Raw genomic sequence first — 22,029 nt, 5'->3', positions numbered from 1 at the left:
GAGCAAAGCAAGCAAGAAAGAAGACCCTTAGGAGATGTGGGAGAGTCGGGGCGGCAGGCAGCAGACCATAGCTGGGCCTGGTGGCCCCTGCATGGCTTCTGACTTTCACTCCACACAGAGAAGTAACATGATGTGCATGCAGCGTGCTCAGTCGCTTCAGTTGTGTCCGACTCTTTGTGACCTGCAGACTGCAGCCCGCCAGACTCCTCTATCCATGGGATTCTCCAGGCAAGAATACTGGAGTGGGTTGCTATGCCTTCCTCCAGGGGAGGAGTAACATGATAGAATTTACATATTCATAGGGTATCTCTGACTATTATAGAGAAGTAATCTTTAAAGTGATTCATTAACAGTTATTAAGCTGGTTTTAGAAAAGGCAGAGGAACCAGAGATCAAATTGCCAACATCCGCTGGATCATGGAAAAAGCAAGAGAGTTCCAGAAAAACATCTATTTCTGCTTTATTGAGTATGCCAAAGCCTTTGGCTGTGTGGATCACAATAAACTGTAGAAAATTCTGAGAGAGATGGGAATACCAGACCACCTGACCTGCCTCTTGAGAAATCTGTATGCAGGTCAGGAAGCAACAGTTAGAACTGGACATGGAACAACAGACTGGTTCCAAATAGGAAAAGGAGTACCGCAAGGCTGTATATTGTCACCCTGCTTATTTAACTTCTATGCAGAGTATATCATGAGAAACGCTGGGCTGGAAGAAGCACAAGCTGGAATCAAGATTGGCGGGAGAAATATCAGTAACCTCAGATAAGCAGATGACACCACCCTTATGGCAGAAAGTGAAGAGGAACTAAAAAGCCTCTTGATGAATGTGAAGGAGATGAGTGAAAATGTTGGCTTAAAGCTCAACATTCAGAAAACGAAGATCATGGCATCTGGTCCCATCACTTCATGGGAAATAGATGGGGAAACAGTGGAAACAGTGTCAGACTTTACTTTTTTGGGCTCCAGAATCACTGCAGATGGTGACTGCAGCCATGAAATTAAAGGATGTTTACTCCTTGTAAGAAAAATTATGACCAACCTAGATAGTATATTCAAAAGCAGAGACATTACTTTGCTGACTAATGTCCGTCTAGTCAAGGCTATGGTTTTTCCAGTGGTCACGTATGGATGTGAGAGTTGGACTGTGAAGAAGGCTGAGCACCGAAGAATTGATGCTTTTGAACTGTGGTGTTGGAGAAGACTCTTGAGAATCCCTTGGACTGCAAGGAGATCCAACCAGTCTAATTCTGAAGGAGATCAGCCCTGGGATTTCTTTGGAAGGAATGATGCTAAAGCTGAAACTCCAGTACTTTGGCCACCTCATTGTGAAGAGTTGACTCATTGGAAAAGACTCTGATGCTGGGAGGGATTGGAGGCAGCAGAAGAAGGGGACAACAGTGGATGAGATGGCTGGATGGCATCACGGACTCAATGGACATGAGTCTGAGTGAACTCCAGGAGATGGTGATGGACAGGGAGGCCTGGCATGCTGCGATTCATGGGGTCGCAAAGAGTCGGGCACGACTGAGTGACTGAACTGAACTGAACTGAACAGTTATTTTGTACAAGTCACTTAAACTTTTTTTTAAATCTCAGATTGGAGGATCAAATAAACACATCTTAATGTACTGCATAAACCTCAGTGCTATTTCATGCTCTCCTTGGCCACGCCCCCATCACAGCACTGATTTTGCTGGGCGAGAGTCACTGGTTCTCTTATTTGCATTCCCATCAGATTCTTCAGTTCTTAGAACCTTGAAAATACCTCTTCTCATTTTTGTACCTGGCATCTCGCAGGATGTTTAGCACACAAGAGGGACTCAACAAAGATGTGGTAGATAGAATGTATTGTGAAAAATCAGAATTATAAAACAGCTATAAAAATCAGAACTCTAAATCAGAATTCACATGTTAATAAGCTCCTTGTAAAACCACAAATCTTTGTTCCAAAACCAAGTGGAACTGTTGGTCATATTTATTCACTGTAATTCTGCAACTTGACAATATAATCAGCTCAGCTGGACCAAATCTGGAAACTCATGGGTAAATATAAACTATTTTTCTTAACTATGTGCACACAACTTAAGAGTAAAAGAGCCCAGAAAGGATTTTGCAGCTTCACATCTGGAAATTTTCAGAATGTATATTTCTTTTAAATCATATTTTGTTTGACTCTTTGCTTATGTTTTAGAATGTCACCTAAAGGACCTATTTAGTATGTTTTCAGATATATCTACATGATATAAATATGTGGATTTTAAAAAGAAGTTACTTAAAAATAGTTTAAATGTCCTCCCCAACAAAAAATATTTATACTTGGCAATCTAGGGTAGTAGAATCTCTTCATGTCAGTTAACTTTTTATTTTTAAGAAACTATTGGATAAAATGCACATACTATGCCTTATAGTTTAATGTCATTTGGATCATCACCACATTGGTGTTACCCAAAGTGAATGCCTAGAACTATATTCCTAAAGTGAAGCTTAATCGCCATTTATCTTTATATTTAGGCAGTATTATTAATAACAGCCAATATATATAGAAAACACTTTCAAAGGTCAAAGTTTTCTCAAAACACTATCCTCAATTTATACCACTCAGGTTTACTTCCATTCCTTAAAAATGAACAGATTTCTTACCTTTAATATGATAATATACACTTTTAACTTTAATTGAAATGAAATATTTATTAAGTGGTACCCCCAAAGTATATGGGGGTCTTTGTTAGCATCTTTTAAATTTATTCATGCTAGGCAATTAAAATAATAAAACATGTGACCATATATTTCTGATAAAAATAAATCATTGCTTTATGTCAACATGGTCATTATGTATACTTAGTACTTGGGTTACAAAGTCATTCAAATTTCAAATATTATTAAGCATGTAGAAATAAGTGCTAATTTTTGATTAACATAAGTTGAAAGTCAATCTCTGTTTGTCTTCTCCATTTGAAAATAATTTAAAGAAAAAAAAACAAAGACTTTACAAGGCACTCCATTTTCCTGTACTCACAATTCTACAATGCACATCTCTTAGAAATACACAACAATGTACAGCAATCATAAGTTGTCATCTGTTAAATTGCCAGCATTCTGAAATCAATTTGTTTCTTTAAACTCTTGAGTAGCACAAATATTTTAACTTGAGCAGCGACACAGGTAAAATCTATGAAGTCATTGTAAATTTGGTCGATGATTCTGTCAACAAGTTTATCTGAATAAAAGCAATCTGGAAACACTTGTATGATAAAGGTGTTCTATAATGACGGGATGCCTGCACCCCATTTACACCTGCAGCATTTAGAATGATCAAAACATGTAATTATTATATTCTAGTCTCAATATACGCTCATCAGTGAGGACTACATTATCTCTACAAGAGACCAAATTATCTATGAAAAAAGCCTATGCAATGCAACAAGTTAGCTGTCCAATATACTGAATTTCTACAGTTACTTTACACAGTGTCACTGGTTGGATGATTTTTGTGTCTTTACTCTCTATGAAAAATTTCTTTCTGGGTGAGTTTATTCATTCAATTTTGCACCGAAAGGAGAAAAAAAAAAGATGCACAGTTTCCAAATCAGTTTTTAATTGCTAGATAATCCTCATTTAATTATAAATGGCTACTTATAAGGATAATCATAATTTCCATAAAATCTGAAGTATGTATCTATGACACCCCAAGTTTTACTTAAAACCGTATTAAGCAGTTATAATGGTTGGTCGAAAGGGAAATAGCACCCTGATCCTTATAACTGCTTTCTGTTAAATGTGGTTACTTGCCTTTTACACTTTCAACATTAATACACCGAATACAATGACAACCGCGGAGCCAGAAATAAATTCGATCAATGTTTTCCACACAGAATTCTCCACCTGCGGTTTTAAAACTTTAGTTAAAACCGTCACAAAAACAACAGTCACAGTGAAAGCATTTAAAAAACAAATAGGTTTACTCTTCACTTTTTCTCCGTTACCTTTGGAAATAAGTGGTCCTTAAACACTTCAAAACTGTCCTCTAGGCAAATAAGTCACAAAGACGCAGGCTTACTTTTCCCTCCTTTCCAAGCAGCGGTGCAGGCGGCTCCTGGAAATCCCCCTACCTGCTTCTCCCTCCCTGTACCAGGGCCAAAAGGAACCCCGGAGGAGCTCAAAAATCACGAATGGCTTGGAAAAACAGCCTCAGAAAAGCCGGGATGCTGAATAATCATAGTTTAATTTCTGCTTTCACTTGCAAACAGTTTAAGAGAAAGCAAAGCAAGCAGCATGGAGGTACCACAAGCCTAGTGGTTGCCTTCTTAAAAGAGAAAAGAATGGAGTTCAGCCAGGCACAAAGGTCTCCATGGCAACAGTGAATTTAGACCCCCATCGGCATTATTTATGCAACATTTCATCACAAAAGGACCCTCCCACTAGCCTGCCTAGCAAATTTTAGTTTTCTAATCTTCCATTCCTTTGCCCCAAATTTGGGTCTGGATTCGTAACTATCTGTGTCTCAACATTAAAAAAAAAAAAAAAAATTCCCGCAGAATCACAAAATCATCCTCAAACTGAATCTAGACTTTGTTTCCTTGGTGAATTCAAAGGCAGGAGATGGATTCAAGATTGTTCAGAGTTCATATTCAAAGCCAGTCTAGTTGTATTTAGAGATGAGCTCTGCAACCAACACAAGTTTATTCAACATCTTTTTTTTCATTTTTTGAAATGAGATTGTCATTCAAGAAAAATAAAAAATAAGGCCAAGTGTAATCAACCCAAGGCTCACAGGAAAGAAAACTTTTCTAGATGCTAACTTTGAACCTAAATTTTAAATACTGACAGCCTTAAACACTTTTGAGTCTTTTACCTGTTTTTTTCCTATTTTAACCATGACTTCCAAACACATGAACTGAACAATGTATTTTACTGAACACTGTATCAAATGGACTCAGGCCCCATTTCATAATTATACAACCTGAAGCAAGTTATTTAAAAAAGAGATAGCCCAATGTAACTGGATAACTGCAAGTGTTAATAAGGTGATAAATTATAGAAGAAATATTGTCTTTAATTCTAAAACTTAAAGAACTATAATTGTTAGGATAATACTTGATAATGTCAAAAGGAGGTACTACTAGTCCCCATTTGAAAAGGATTGTATTTAGTATTAGCTCAAAGAACTAAAAAGGGTGACTTTTTATGGTTTATTATATTGTTTAATTTTTTTAATTGAAGTATACTTGATTTACAATGTTGTGTTAGTTTCAGATATACATCAAAATGATTCAGCTATACACACACACATATACACATATATATTTATTTTTAGATTCTTCTCCCTTATAGGTTATTACAACATGCTAAGTATAGTACTCTGCTACACAGTAAGTCCTTGTTGGTTATCTATTTTACATATAGTAGAAACGATGACTTTTTAAAATTAATTTTTGATATTTTAAAACAATATAAGCTTACTAGTAAAAATTCAAACAGCACACACTTTTATAAAATAAAGGGTATTTCTTTTTTTTAATTTTTACTTTATTTTACTTTATAATACTGTATTGGTTTCGCCATACATTGACATGAATATTCCACATACCCTAACTACTCTCCTGCTCCCCCTTAATACTGTCGTATGTCCAAACCTAAATCATGAACCCTGACCTAGGTCTTGATTGACTATGTTGTTCCTAAGATATTTTGGCAAGAATGCTTTATGGGGAAGCCTGTGTTCCTACCAGTGCAGATTGGATATTTTCTGTTGCCTGGAGGACTGGTAACTACCATGGGGGTGTCAGTCAACTAGAATGGGGTGTTCCTGGTGCCTGTAGATGTCAGCTCACTTTCATTTCTGTGAGCATGCTCCTGAGTTCAGACAACTCTTGGCCCCCTACTTAGAGGTTCTATAGTGTTTGTGAGTGGGCTTCCCAAGTGGTAAAGTGGCTTAACGATAAAGAAGCCACCTGACAATGCAGGAGACTTAAGAGACATGGGCTTGATTACTGGCTCAAGAAGATCCCCTGGAAGAGGGCATGGTAACCCACCCCAGTATTCTTGCCTGGAGAATCCCATGGACAGAGGGGCCTGACGGTCTACAGTCTATAGGGTTGCAAAGAGTTGGACATGACTGAAGTGACTCAGCACACACACAGTGTTTGTGAATGAATCATTCAGGTATCTTCTGACACTGAAAACTGAAGAACAGAATTAAGAGCCAGGCTGGCAGTCTCCCTTTTAAGAAAATTATTTTCCCAGGTGATAACATCTCATACATTAGTTCCAAGCTATCTCTCTTCCATATCGATTGCCTTCTTTTTTCTTGCTTTTATGTATTTTTTTTTCTCTTCTGCTTTATTCCCTCATGCCAGGTCTCTATATTCCTGCACTGTTATTCTTCTTGAGGCTTCTAATGTGGTTTCATTTCAGGAAATGGCTTTATTTTTTCCTATTTTTTTTTTTCATGAGCATTGCCAGTTTATTCTTCCCACATCTTTTTTGTCTTATCATCATCTCTTTGATTTCACTTTCCCCTCATGATTTTAAATGTCTTCAGGCTATAAAAAAAGAATATGGCTAATTTTCTTTTAAGCTTTCTGGGGGTGATTTTATCTTCTGGAATTATACTTTCTCTGCCTTTTGAATATCACTGTGTTACTTTCTTCTGTTTCTGATTTGTTACTTAAAAAAACAGAGTTAACCCATTGTCTTATACTTAAACCCTTCAGTTTATTGCTTATTTTTCAATTTTGACAACCTTTTCTTGGCCTGACTTCTGCTTACTAACTGATTGGGAAGGAGAAAGTGCTGAGTGTGAAGGAAGTGAAAACAAAAAATGCAGTTCTTGAAACGCCCCCCTCAAGATGATTCTCTCTTGTTGGAGCTTGTCCTCTATAGGGCTTTTCGTCTCTCCCATCCCCCACCATGCCTTCTTCAGGACTCTGTGTTCCAGTGAAGGATGCTGAGTCCTGACGCTTCCTTTCTTCCATCCATCTTTCCCTCCTTCCTACTTTTTTTAGAATGAAATTTGCATACAGAATGAAATCTGAAAAGCGGTTTCTAAACTCTGCATACCTTCTTTATGTGAGTTTGTGGCTGATTCTGTCTAGCATTATTGTATGTGGAATTGTATTCCTTTTTTTTTTTTTGTATTCTTGGTTGATCTTAAAGTGTTCTCTGAAGAAAGCAGAATGAGTTGAACATTGTGGAATATCCATTCTAATGGCTTAAAACTTGATCTAAAAAAGCACAAATACTTGGTTTTCATAAAATTCAATAGTCATTTGTAGTTTAAGAAACCAGTTTTGCAAACTAGGCATGGAGAGTGGTTCCCTCCATTTGATAATGAAAACAATTACAATGAGTTAAATATTAAAAACCTCTCCTTAACCATGAATGAAAAATCATTCACTGCTACCACTATGCTTCCTAACACCATACTGGGGATCTTCAGTGATACAGTAAAAATAAAAAGCAAATGTACAAAAACACCCATTTTCTTTATGTGTATTGTATGCATGTTAGTAGCTCAGCTGTGTCCAACTCTTTGCAACCCCACAGACAGTAGGCAGCCATGGGATTCTGTTCATGGGATTCTCCAGGCAGGAATACTGGAATAGGTAGCAATTTCACTTCTCCAGGGGATCTTCCTGACCCAGGGATCAAACTTGAGCCTCCTGCATTGCTGGGGTGGATTCTTTACCATCTGAGCCATCAGTGAAGACCTTATGTATACTAGCAATAAAGAAATTAAAGCAGTAATCATATTTATATCATAGAAAAGTATCCAATAACTTGGACTATACCTATGAAAGTGGCGAAAGACCTCTACACTAAACACTAGACAATGTAAGTAGCTCCTTTGCCTCTTTTCTGTTTGTTCATCCCTGTTTTCCTCAGACCTTCATTATAAAGATGAGATCACTAGGCAACATTTAAACTCCTAGAGATAGTGAAGGACAGGGAAGCCTGGAGTGCTGCAGTCCACGGGGCTGGAAAGAGTTGGACATGACTGAGCGACTAAACAACAACAAAGACAACATTTAACCTAGCTCCTTATTTTTGCTTTACTCAATATATACTATGCCTTGCTTAACCTATTGATTCCCTTCTTTCACCAGAAGGAAGAAGAGTGATGAATGTCGGACTTTGCACCCCCAGCTTCCGCTTATTAAATTTTGAGGCAAACCATGCAGGCAAGATAGCATCCAAAGGAAGATCAGGAGAAGTCAGCAGGTTGGCACGCAGTGCAAAAGTGATGAAGAATCTGACCTCCTACTTTAATGATTAACTGAGATTGTTTCCTCTTTTTTCACTTTAAAAATTGCCATCGCTAGCTAAGCACAATCTTCAGAGTTGGTTGCTGGACATGAGTCCATCTTCTCCCTCGATTGCCAGCTTTTCTGAATAAAGCATCTTTCCTGTCTACTGACCCTGCCCCTTCGATTGTTGGTTTTTGAGCAGCAAGCAGCCTAACCTGACTTGGCAACAACAACCTATTGAAATTAAAGCTGACTTAAATGATTGGAGGGTAATACTGTGTTTATGGACTGACAGATAAAATATTGTAAAGATTCCAGTCTCCTTAGGTTAATTGATAGAGTTAACACAATTCCAATCCAAACCACAGCATCTTTCCCCCCCGCCTCGCCCACCCCAGGCACAGGAGAGGCTGAGATAATGGATAGTGGATAGTAAAATGTATATGAAAATGCAAGTGGCCAAGAAAAGCAAGTAGTTTTGAAGGAAAGAAACAAATCCAGAAGGGTGAAACTAACAGATAAGAAAGCACATTGCAAAGCAGTGGCAATTAAGACCATGAGGTATCCATGTAAGGAGAGACAGAACAGTGAAACGAGATAATCTGGATACCAGGCTACACACATATCTAATTTATGAGGCTGACGACATTCAAGCAGTGGAAAAGATGATGCTTTCCTCTGGATATCCATACTGTGAAAAAATGCACCTTGATCCCCATCTCAAAAACACGCAAAAATCAATTCCATGTAAAGTGCTGGTCTAGATATGAAAGATTAAACAAAGTTCTGGAAGTAAAAGATAGAACACATGCATGACGTTACAGTAGCCAAGGCTTTCTCATGCAGGATACAAAAAATGCTAACAATAAAAAGCAAGTAAAAAAGTTATAAGTTGGACCATATTAATTGGGGAATTCATTTTATCAAAGATTCCACTAAAAAGGTGAAGGAGCAGTAGTGGAAGAATGTTCTGTGCATGTGTGTGTGTTTGTATACAGGTACATATACTTCAAAACACTTGGACAAGCACTTTATAAAACAGGGTATGCACACAGCCAATAAACAAATGAAAAGCTGAACAACGTCCTTTCGTTACTCACAAGGCAAGGAACATACAGATTTAAATTTTCATAGGATATCAATGCATATCAGAAGGGTTATGATAAAAAAGGGGGAGAAGAGAAAAACACCAAATATTGGCAAATAATTGGGTGTTACCATAACTTTCATAGACTGTGAATGGGAATATAAAATGGTAAAGGAAATTTCATGTCCTTCCATCTCTTTTAAAACTCTTTTATGCATATTTTATGTCCCAGAAATCCTGCTCTCAGGTATAGACTCAACAGAAACATGTATAAGTGCATCAGAAGACATCACCTAGAATACTCATATCTGTAGTATTCATATCAGCCCCCACACTGGACACTACTGAAATGCCCGATTGTGAGGATGCGTTTAGCATGGTACATGTACACCATGAAATGCTATTCAGCAAAGAAAATAAAACAGTAACCAAAATGCAGTATTGTGGTCAAGTGTCAGACACATAATCTTGAGCAAGTTTTACCTGATGGCATACACTCATTTTTCTATGTATGTTATCCTTAAACAATAAAACCCTACATTATTTTCTGTCCCAGATTTTTGAATGCTGTAAGAGGCATGCATATGAACAGGAACATTATTTCTGTTCTAACGTGCTTGATTTTGTTCAAATCCCATTTCAGTTCTCGAAGTTTCCAGGAATATCCTTATACATTCTGTTTTAAAAGAAAAGATTTTTAAGTCTTACAAAATAAAAGTAGAACCAAAGGACTCACTATTTTGCGTGGTATCATCCATTTAAAAATATTTCACTATATTATGGTCCTTTTAGGCAAATAATCCAATTTCTCAGACCAGATAAAAAGAAACTGCAATCTAGTATCCTGACTATTTTTATCCACTGACAGCAGGGTAGAAGAGCAAGTGGCACTAATACCAGAATGGTTTAACATAAATAAGTGACAGACTTTGCAGTGATTTTTAAATAAGTTTAAAATGAATAGTTGACTATTTTTAAATTTTTTTATTTTGATAAAACCTGGTCTTTCCATAAGACCTTTTTAAAAGACTCTTCCAGTAATTTGGGCTGTTCATTTTCTAAGAATCAGCATTCCAGTGGAAAACTCTAATTCTATTTATTATCCCTCCAGACTCTAAGGTATAAAATTACACATGATTGACAGCCAAATTACTGAGTTGGCCTTCTGAGGGGCATGGTGAAGCTCCAGCACAAAGATTCTTTTGCAATTAAATGGTTGCAAGGAGTCATATTTTTAGAGCCAGTTCAGCATTTCATTTGCAGTCTGCAGTTATCTCTGCTGTCCATGACCAGAATGGATGGCAGGACGTGGGAGAGGAAAGAAAAGGAAGAAAAGAAAGAGGAAGGAAGTCAAACAAACCACGCTGGCCTTTTGCCCAGGGCCCTGGTCGTGACAGCGGCTCAAATAAAACCGAAACCTCCATGCCTCCTGCTACTACTAAACCCTGGTGACCTGTTGCAGGACACACTCGGAAGTAGGACCCTCTGTACTTAGAGGCTGGAAATACATATCTTCACACACCTGCTCCTACTTGTGCACTGGTGTAAATTTGAACCCTCTAACTGGGAGTGCAGGCTCTATATACTAAATCCCACTCATAAAACATATTTTGGTTCTCATTTGCCCTACTTGGAGAAATACCTTTTATTGAGACCTTTCATCCTGGGCAGGATATTCCTCTTCCTTCACTCTATGCCTTAAAGTTCATGTAAAAGATCTCAAACTGAAGACAAAGGATTCCAGGGCTCTCCTCTGGCATCATAATTAGTTCACTGTATTCAAAGCACTCTTGGTTTCTTACACAGGATGTATATCGACCATCCAGTTACAGTTTAGCAAATCCCTGGTATCCTTGATGATGCAGACTGTCAATTCACGAAATTCATATAAATTTATATTTTTGGCATAAACAAAGCTTAAAGACAAGGATCTCCAGTTATGGAATGCATGACTGCAAAGAGTGCAAGAAAATGAATTTAGAACATAGTTTTTAGTACATTTGTCCATTAGAGCTAGAGATACATCTGCTGCATAGACTACTCCTAAAATGCCACAATGCAACAGTTTTACAATGAGTATATATATATGCACTTTCTAAGTACTACTGATAACAAATGCAGAAGTCCTCATTTTTAAAGTCAGTCTCTCTGTCTGTCTCTCACACAAGCCTGCACAATCACACACGTGCGTGCACTCACACACATATACACGTTTTTTTGGCAGAATAATGCAACATTTTAAATCGCAAAGGAGAATTTTCCTATGGCAGAACTCAGATGGAAAGGGTCTTATTTTACCCGTTTTCATATCTCAAGCATGTATCTGAGGCACTATCTAAGAAGTAACTCAATTTATCTGGCTACTAAGATTATTGTATCTTAATCTCCTAGTATGAAAAGTAGCATTTGTTTCGATTTTTTGCATAATTAGCTCATGCCTTTACTTGATATTCTTGAACATTTCTGTAAAGTGGTGATCATGAATAATACTCTGTCAAAACAGAGTGGGCACTGTTCCTTTGGCCGGAGTTAGGTATTATGTCACTGCCCTAGGCCGAGGCACCTCAGGAATACCAATAAGAGAACGCACATGACTAAGCATTTTAAGTTCTTCCCACAATGTGTTTGGCTAAGACACATGCCAAGGAGAATACTTTAAAAATATTTCTTTGCAAAAAAGACTAAAGATCAAAGAAATCAGAAGGCAGCATTTAAAACAAACATGAGTCAATTCTTAAAAACATGCATTGCAATACACCAAGTCATAACTCTATGAATATTTTGGTATAATTATTCCCTGTAGAAGACCTTCTCCTTGGTATTAGCATGATATCTTACAGTTAGCCTGGAACACTCTGTCCTCTCACTTTTGAGATTTAACTGTGTCTTGGGAAGTTAAATACAGAGGACACTGGCTACTGGCACTTCTGTCATGAAGACGGGGTGGGGGTTACACAGGGATGAACAGGCTCAGTATGTCCGGTGTTCCTGTAACTCTAGGACTCAAGTATTCTTGGGCTTCATGTTTTGTTTTTCTCAGCAGTGTTTTTTTTTTTTAAACTTAGAACAGTATTTAAATATTTGGTCAATAATCTTTTGTGAATTATAATATATTTGTTCCATTTCTTTTTGGATGCCTGACAATAATCTCCAAGTTCCCTCTTTGTCCTGTGGTGGGGTTGGATGTGTGTAAACTCTGCAGAAAATGTAATACTCTACAGTTGGTTTTTTTTTTCAATTGAAGGATAATTGCTTTACAGAATTTTGCTGTTTCCTGTCAAACCTCAAGATGAATCAGGCATAGGTATACATATATTCCCTCCCTTTTGAACCTCCCTCCCATCTCCCTCCCCATCCCACCCCTTTAGGTTGAAACAGAGCCCCTGTTTGAGTTTCCTGAGCCACACAGCAAATTCCCGTTGGCTACTTATTTTATATATGATAATGTAAGTTTCCATGTTACTCTTTCCATACATCTCACCCTTTCCTCCCCTCTCCCCATGTCCATAAGTGTACTCTCTCTGTCTGTTTCTCCACTGTTGCCTTGTAAATAAATTCTTAAGTACCATTTTTCTAGATTCCGTATATATGTGTAACACTGTATATTAAACATATATGAATTACTACAGGATCAGTGGCTTATCATTTGTTGAAATATTACATTCTCTTTTGAGAATTTCGAAGAATTTTCTACAAGATATTTTGAATACACTTCTATTTACGAACATTGCTCAAACACAGGTATACAAAAATGGAGGTGTTTCACACTATGATGCAGCTTAAGTTGATTCTAGAATTGACACTGCATATCTGAAATAAACATGTATTAGAATGCCTACAGGCTAAAGCTATAGCTCTTTAAAGCTCCTAAATACTGAGATTGGTCTCTTTGTAAGTGTAGCCTATCTAAAATGAAATGTTTCCCTGGCATTTTCAAAATTTCTCAGGTCATCCAATGGACTCCATGAAATATTAAGGTTCATTCAGCTCTGTAGATTTGTGCTATGTTCCCTATTTCTTGTTATAAATTCACAATTTGGCCTCTACCAATCCCTTGCTTCCCTTAATTCACAATCATGCTCTCTAGACAGGGGCATGTTTGAAAAAACAACGAAGATGAGAAGAGCTGGCATTTTATTGGGTCAGTAACTCAGAATGGATAACAAGGAAAACTCACTTCCCACACACCTGAAACTGCCTCTGTCCTCATCCTCATGGGATAAGGAACAGCTGTCTTTTTCACTGTGTTACTGAAAAAGCCACTTGAGCACAGAGTGGAATTTTACCACTGTTTCTGCACACATTTAAATGGAACAAGTTAAATTTTCATTTTATCAATGAGAAAAGAGATTCAGGAAAATTAAAAAAATTTGCCTCAAATCACATTGATTTTATATAGTGAAACTTTATGAGAACTTGAGCAGTTTGACTTCAGAACAGGTGTTCTTAACCACTAGGATATTTATCATGGACAGCGGTTTGTCTCCTGGAGTCATGCCTCAAAACCACGGTCGCACTTTGCTTTTATGGGGTGTCCAGAGCAATGAAGAGTCAGATTGTCCACCTGCCTACCTCTCACCAAGGAAGAAGGTTCTGATGAGAAATTCCAGCCCTGTAAGAATCAGCCATCGTAGCTTCCCCTCTGGCTCAGCGGGTAAAGAATCCGCCTGCAATGCAGGAGACACAGGAGATGCTGGGTTGAGCCCTGTGTTGAGCCCTGGGTTGTTGAGGATGCCCTGGAGGAGGGTATTCTTGTCTGGAGAATCCCACGGACAGAGAAGCCTGGCGGGCCACAGTCCAAAGGGTCTCAAAGGTCAGACATGGCTGATAGACTGGGTACAAGCACAAGAATCAGCCACGTTCCCAAAGGAGTGAGCGCCCAAGGTCTGCTCTCGATCCAGTTGACCTACTGAGTAATCCTTACCAACCAGGATTTTTGCCAACCATTTTAAAGGTCATTAAGGCCAATGTTGTACACAGAAATCTGAAAATCCTTTCTCAAACACTTACATTTGAATGACTTATCCGAACTTCTTTAAATGAAAGGAAACAGATTTCACTTTCTCCTTTATTAGCCTCATGTTTACAAGATGAGGGAAGAGAGGGGGTGTCTATCACTTACAGTCTTATAATACGTGGATTGAAGACCAAGAGTAGAACAAAAGCATATCTTTAGTCATCACAAAATTTACCAGAAGTATAGGACTTAACCAAAAAATTTTATCAATAAAGGCAAGGGTAAAATGTTAATATTCATTAAAGCTAATATTCACTAAGGACTGGCTTATAAACATCAAAAGTAAGTACAGTGCCTATGTACTCAGTTGCTCACTTGTGTTGGACTCTTTGTGACCCCATGGACTGTAGCCCGCCAGGCTCCTCTGTCCATGGAATTCTCCAGGCAAGAACACTGAAGTGCGTGAAGAACACTGAAGATTCCCTTCTCCAGGGAATCTTCCCAATCAGGGATCAAACCTGCGTCTCCTGCATTGGCAGGCAGATTCTTTACCACTGTGCTACCTAAGCCCAAGCAATATTCGGGGTACCCTAAAAACTATAAAAATCTATGTATAATAAGCATTTTGGGGGGCTTCTCTGGTAGCTCAGCTGGTATAGAATCCACCTGCAATGCAGGAGACCCCCAGGTCAGTTGCTGGGTCGGGAAGATCACCTGGAGAAGGGACAGGCTACCCACTCCAGTATTGTTGGGCTTCCCTGATGGCTCAGCTGGTAAAGAATCCACCTGCAATGCAGGAGACCTGGGTTTGATCCCTGAGTTGGGAAGATCCCCTAGAGGAGGGCATAGCAACCCGCTCTAGCATTCTTGCTTGGAGAATGCCCACAGACAGAGGAGCCTGGCGGGTTACAGTTCATGGGGTCGCAAAGAGTCGGACACGACTGAGCGACTAAGCACAGAACATAAAATGTACCAACTTCCCTGGTAGCTCAGATGGTATAAAATCTGCCTGCAATACAGGAGACCTGCATTCATTCCCTGGATTGGGAAGATCTCCTGGAGAAGGGAATGGCAACCCACCCAAGTATTCTTGCCTAGAGAATTCCGTGGACAGACCATGGGTTCACAGAGTCAGACAAGACTGAACGACTCACACTTCACATTTTTACACGTATAGTAAGTACATTGTATTTTTAAAAAATAACTAATTAATTATTTTCGGTCCTCTGGGACTTTGTTGCTGCAGCCGGGCTTTCTCCAGTTGCAGCAAGCGGGGGTTACTGTCCAGTGATACGTGGGCTTCTCACTGCAGTGGCTTCTGTTGTGGAGCAAGAGCTCTAGAGGGTGGCTCTGTAGCTGTGGAACATGAACCTTCCCAGACTAGGGACAGAACCCATGCTCCCTGCACTGGCAGGTGGATTCGTAACCACTGGACCACTGGGGAAATCCTGTGCTTCATTTTTGAAAGTTGAAAAAAATATGTCAGCAATTAAAACAATATATGTGTATATCATTTAAAGTGAAGACCTGCGTAGGAGATTATATTTCAGAATGACTGGGCAGCATGCTTTCAGACAATGATGCTGGTAATGAAAGGTTTGATCTGGAGAGAAATGTCAGCAATTAGCTTCATAATAGCAGCCCAGAAACTGAAGGGAATGAGAGTTAGGGTGATAAAAATGCAACAGGAACAACACTGTGAAGGTTTCCATGAGGGCCTGTCTACTGGTGAGATTGAAAGCTCACATATGAATGGCTGAATTAAATGAAAAGAATGTAAAGAATTTTAAATCTAATGAGTACTGTAATTTGGCTTATGTAAAGCAGCAAGGACTTTTGTGTGTGTGTGTGGGTGATATACTCATTTAGTAGTACTATACATGGATGTAGATATATTTCAGAACATATCTGAAAAGAAAAAAATATGTGAATATGTATTTTCAGTGATATATACATGAATGTTGCTGCTGCTAAGCTGCTTCAGTCGTGTCCGACTCTGTGCGACCCCAGAGACGGCAGCCCACCAGGCTCCCCCGTCCCTGGGATTATCCAAGCAAGAACACTGGAGTGGGTTGCCATTTCCTTCTCCAATGCATGAAAGTGAGAAGTGAAAGTGAAGTCGCTCAGTAGCGTCCAACTCTCAGCGACCCCATGGACTACAGCCCACCAGGCTCTTCCATCCATGGGATTTTCCAGGCAAGAGTAGTGGAGTGGGGTGCCACTGCCTTCTTCTATATACATGAATAAGAGCATGCAAACATACATTTCACATACATGTGTTGAACAACAAATGCTTGAAGTATCATAGGAATGTCAGTACCGCATATATTTTGTTTCTTCTTTCGATAGTATAATTGTCACCTTTTTTCTATTTGTGACCTAATTGAAATGTCCTTTTTGCACAGATTCTTTCTTCCAATAATATGGAAAATGGTACTTTGTACCTATTTTATATTCTTCTGCAGAAAACTGCCCTGAAAGGAAGAGACATCATCGACATCATCATAAGAAATAAATAATTGGAACAGATTTAATTCAGGCTATTAAAAATAAAATTTAGATCTCTAAATTCTAATGATGTGTGTTTAAAAATCCTCAGTCATTGTGGATTTATTAAAATTACTTTATTCAATGTAATTGTTGGTATTTAATTGTTCACCTCTCACAACTCATTACGGCTTTAATAACACTTTTCTAAATGAGAAATATCATGGTACGTATATAAACATACATGTTGCCTTATAGTTTACAAAATGGTTTTATCTAAATTATCATTCTGGATCATCTTCATATTCTTTAATTATATATTAATATATAATGAATTTACTAACAGAAAGCTAATTTGTATCAAAATTCTTATCTGGGAAGTTAAGCGACCAAACTAATTACAAAAAAACATTCAGGCACAAACTAAGATATACTTAAGTACTTAGCACTCATTAAAGAAAGTATTTGGACAGCGCAATGCTTTAAAACAGTAGTGGATTCCCATCAACCTCTAAGGTCTCCCACCCAGCTCTTGAGAAGTTTTTGCCAAGTAGTGAAAAGTGACCTCCCTCCCCCACTAGCCTTTATTCCCAAGGCTCAGGCAGAGAGGAACATTTCTCCAAGAGTGTGTTAATTAAGTCCCTTAATAATAAGGGGGTGTAAAGCACTATAAGATTTTAATTTGTCTTTCTATGGAAATTCATGATAGGATTTCTTTTTCATCTATTTTGTTATTGCGAAATACGCCATCACAATAATTGAATTTTTAACACTGCAAATGGCTCATAACAACACCTTGCATCACCACTTCAATTCCAATTTTAACATAATTAGGACATTATAGGTAGAGAGATAGTAAAGCCATTTTTTTTTTCATTGTCAGCACCAAGAATAACTCCATGATTTTTGTCATCTGGGAAGATTGAAGAGCAACATGGATGAGTATTTCCTTTCAGACAAGTTCCCATAGACATGTGTCAGTCTGTATAATAAACACAATGACATTAGCTAGCACTATTCAAATGCTTTCTTGGCAGTTGCAGCGAGAAACAAGGGCACTGCCCTTTGGCCGCGGAGACCAGAGTGTCTCATCCAGTGTCTGTCCGGTGACACACCGAGCTGGGGACATTAAGGGAATAACCCAACAACAGGCTGGTTTGGGAAAGACAGAAAGCAAGAGACAGCTTTACTTGCTCTCACTTTAAATATTAACAAACAAAACATCAACAGTCTAGAATACTGCTTTTCATTTTTCAAGTTGATAATATTAATGTATAATGGTGGTTTGAGGCAATCTTTGTTCTAGAATTCTCCTGTGACACTGGTAGCCTAAAATCAATGAGGGGCTAAATCAAGGACAAAGTTGTGAGATGATTTATGAAAATACGTTGATGACTATAACACAGATTAATCATTTGGTAAGTTAAAAGTATAGATGGAAGCTTCTTGCATTTTTCTCTACCTTATTACAGAGTAAAGAGGTCTTTAGAAGAAGGGCACTTCACAATGGGCATCTTAACAACTGAACAAATGGGTGACTCTGCCTTTACCTCCAAAATGCAACATGAACCCATCATCAGCTTATAAGGATAAATGCCCTAGGTTCATAAATCTACTAAGCCAACTTTCAACTGCATTCAGTATATTAAAACGGGGGTGGCAGGAACTTACTCCGGCAATATGAAAGTTGTAATTCTAGTTTTTGAAATAGATTCTAAGAATAGTGATTTAACATGAACCATACCATGAAGGAGAAGGAAATGGCAACCCACTCCAGTATTCTTGCCTAGAGAATCCAGTGGACAGAGGAGCCTGGTGGGCTGCTGTCCATAGGGTCGCACAGAGTCGGACACGACTGAAGCAACTTAGCATGCATGCATTGGAGAAGGAAATGGCAACCCACTCCAGTATTCTTGCCTAGAGAATCCCAGTGATGGAGAAGCCTGGTGGGCTGCCGTCCATGGGGTCGCACAGAGTCGCACACGACTGAAGTGACTTAGCAGCAGCAGCAGCAGCATACCACGAAACAAACATAACTAGTTTATCTGCATCATAATTTTAAATGTCATAATTGCAGTTGCTGATGCTTTCAACTCTGCTGCTTTTGCTCCTATGATTGTTATTAGGACTTCATGTCCTGCCTCAGAATTCCTGAAAGTCCTCACCTGACCTTATGTAGGGGTTTCCCTGGTGGCTCAGATGGTAAAAGCATCTGCCTGTAATGCGGGAGACCCGGGTTTGATTCCTGGGTCAGGAAGATCCCCTGGAGAAGGAAATGGCAATCCACTCCAGCACTCTTGCCTGGAAAATCCCATGGACAGAGGAGCCTGATAGGCTATAGTCCATGGGGTCCAAGATTATCTGCCAATGTCTGTTTTGAAATAGATTGGATTCCCAAAGAAATCCATGGTTCATGGCTAATTACAGGGGTGCTGCCTTCTACTTCATAATCATACGATTTAATTTTTTCTTCTTTTTATTACTTTTTATTGAAGAATAGTTCATTCATTATGTCAGCAAATCTGGAAGACCCAGCCATGGCTGCAGGACTGGAAAAGGTCAATCCTCATCTCAATTCCCAAGGAGGATAGTACCGAAGAATGTGCTAACCATCGGACAATTGCACTCGTCTCCCATGCTAGTAAGGTCAAGCTTAAAATCCTACATGCTAGGCTTCAGCCTTATGTGAACCAAGAAATTCCAGATGTCCAAGTTGGGTTTAGAAAAGGAAGAGGAACTAGAGATCAGATTCCAACATTTGTTGGACTACAGAGAAAGCAAGGGAATTTCAGAAAATCATCTATTTCTGTTTCATCGACTAAGCTAAAGTCTTTGATTGTGTGAATCATGACAAACTATGGAAAGTTCTTAAAGAGATGAGAATACCAGACCATCTTACCTGTCTCCTGAGTAACCTGTATGTGGGTCAAGAAGCAACAGTTAGAATGCTTAATGGAACAACTGATTGGTATAAGATCGAGAAAGGAGTACGACTCTGCTGTCATCCTCTTTGTTTACCCTATACAGTGAGCGAATCATGAGAAATGCCAGGCTGGATGAGAAACAAGCTGGAATTAAGATAGGTGGGAGAAACATCAGCGATCTCAGATATGCAGATGATACCACTCTAATGGCAGAAAAAAAAGAGGAACTAAAGAGCCTCTTGATGAGGGTGAAGGAGGAGAGTGAAAGAGCTGGCTTAAGACTAAATATTGAAAAAAAAAAAAAAACACAAGATCATGGCATCTGGCCCCATTACTGCGTGGCAAATAGAAGGCAAAAAGGTGGACGTAGTGACAGATTTCCTCTTCTTGGGCTCCAAAATCACTGCAGATGGCAACTGTAGCCATGAAATCAGAAGATGATTGCTCCTTGGCAGGAAAGCTATGACAAACCTAGATGACGTGTTTGTTGAAAAGCAGAGACATTACTTGGCCAACAAAGGTCTGTATAGTCAAGGCTATGGTCTTCCTAGTGGTCACATACAGTAGTGAGAGCTGGACTGTAAAGAAGGCAGAATGCCAAAGAACTGATACCTTTGAACTGTGTTGCTGGAGAAGACTCCTGAGAGTCCCTTGGACAGCAAGAAGATCAAACCAGTCAATCCTAAGGGAAATCAACCCTGAACACTCTTTGGAAGGACTGATGCTGTAGTTGAAACTTTAGTAGTTTGTTCTCCTGATGCGAACAGCTGACTCACTGGAAAAGTTCCTGATGCTGGGAAAGATTGAGGACAGAAGGAAAAGAGGGTGTCAGAGGATGAGATGGCTGGATGGCATCATCAATGCAATGGACATGAATTTGGGCAAATTTTGGGAGGTGGCGAGAGATAGAGAGGCCTGGCAAGCTGCAGTCTGCGGGGTGGCAAAGAGTCGGACATGACTGGGTGACTGAGGAAAAACAGCAACAACACTTCACTTCCATAATCACAAGATTTTAATGTACAATGCTGAACTCGTGAAGATTATTTTCTTTAAAAATAAAAGCCACTGTAGAAGGACATAGGTTGAGTTTACGACAAATGAAAATTTTGTAGAGAAGTCTATTATACAGCTCAACAAAGCTGAGAAACCATTCAGTTTGTGAAGGTTTAGTTTTTCATTCATTCATTCATTCAACAAATATTAATAGTTATTAGACATCTGTTTTGTTCCTGGCACTATTCTGAAGGGTAGTAAAATACACAGATGGCTTCCTAGGTGGTGCTAGAGGTAAATAATCTACCTGTCAATGCAGGAAACACGAGACAGGGTTTTATTTTTTTTAATATAAATTTTTATTTTAATTGGAGGCTAATTACTTTATAATATTGTATTGGTTTTGCCATACATCAACATGAATCTGCCACGGGTGTACATGTGTTCCCCATCCTGAACCCCCCTCCCACCTCCCTCCCCGTACCATCCTTCTGGGTTGTCCCAGTGCACCAGCCCCAAGCATCCAGTATCATGCATCAAACCTGGACTGGCGATTCGTTTCACATATAATATTATACATGTTTCAATGCCATTCTCCCAAATCATCCCACCCTCTCCCTCTCCCACAGAATCCAAAAGACTGTTCTATACATCTGTGTCTCTTTTGCTGCCTCGCATACAGGGTTATCGTTACCATCTTTCTAAATTCAATATATATGCATTAGTATACTGTATTGGTGTTTTTCTTTCTGGGTTACTTCACTCTGTATGATAGGCTCCAGTTTCATCCAACTCATTAGAACCAATTCAAATGTATTCTTTTTAACGGCTGAGTAATACTCCATTGTGTATATGTACCACAGCTTTCTTATCCATTTGTTTGCTGATGGACATCTAGGTTGCTTCCGTGTCCTGGCTATTACAAATAGTGCTGCGATGAACATTGGGGTACATGTGAAGAGACAGGGGTTTGATCCCTTAGTTGGGAAGATCCCCTGGAACAGAAAATGGCAACCCATTCCAGTACTCTTGCCTGGAAAATTCCACAAGCAGAGAAGCCTGGCAGGCTACAATCCATGATGTTGCAAAGAGTCTGACCTGACTGAGCAACTAAGCACCCTCAGAAACAAAATACACATATATGGCCCCACCCTCACAGAGCGTACAGCCCACCTTTATTTTGGAAATACTGAATATCTGGCAATCCACTCCTCCTTCTTCTAGAAACTCAGTATTAATATCTTTGAAGTGTATCAGTTTACTTATTCCTACAATGAATTACACACAGTAAATCTTTTCAACCATGACCCAGCAGATTGAATGGTATTTTTCT

At 39.0% G+C, this 22,029-nt stretch overlaps 1 protein-coding gene across 3 annotated transcripts in view; it reads right to left on the bottom strand.

The window, feature by feature from the left end:
- The window catches only part of CTNND2 (catenin delta 2), a 1,112,452-nt gene that overhangs the window by 745,625 nt on the left and 344,798 nt on the right, over positions 1-22,029 (bottom strand). Inside the window, exon 1 of one of the 3 annotated variants that reach the window (XM_018065723.1) lies at positions 3,986-4,257. The exons of the other annotated variants lie outside the window; for them this stretch is intronic. The gene's annotated coding sequence lies outside the window, so the exon portion shown is untranslated. Of the gene's footprint in view, positions 1-3,985; positions 4,258-22,029 lie in introns of those variants that run through there. 3 annotated transcript variants of the gene reach the window in all.

The sequence above is a fragment of the Capra hircus genome, chromosome 20, assembly GCF_001704415.2.
Source record: "Capra hircus breed San Clemente chromosome 20, ASM170441v1, whole genome shotgun sequence".
Taxonomy (NCBI): domain Eukaryota; kingdom Metazoa; phylum Chordata; class Mammalia; order Artiodactyla; family Bovidae; genus Capra; species Capra hircus.
Note: the sequence above shows the minus strand (reverse complement) of the source record. Positions and strands in the feature narration are given on the sequence as shown.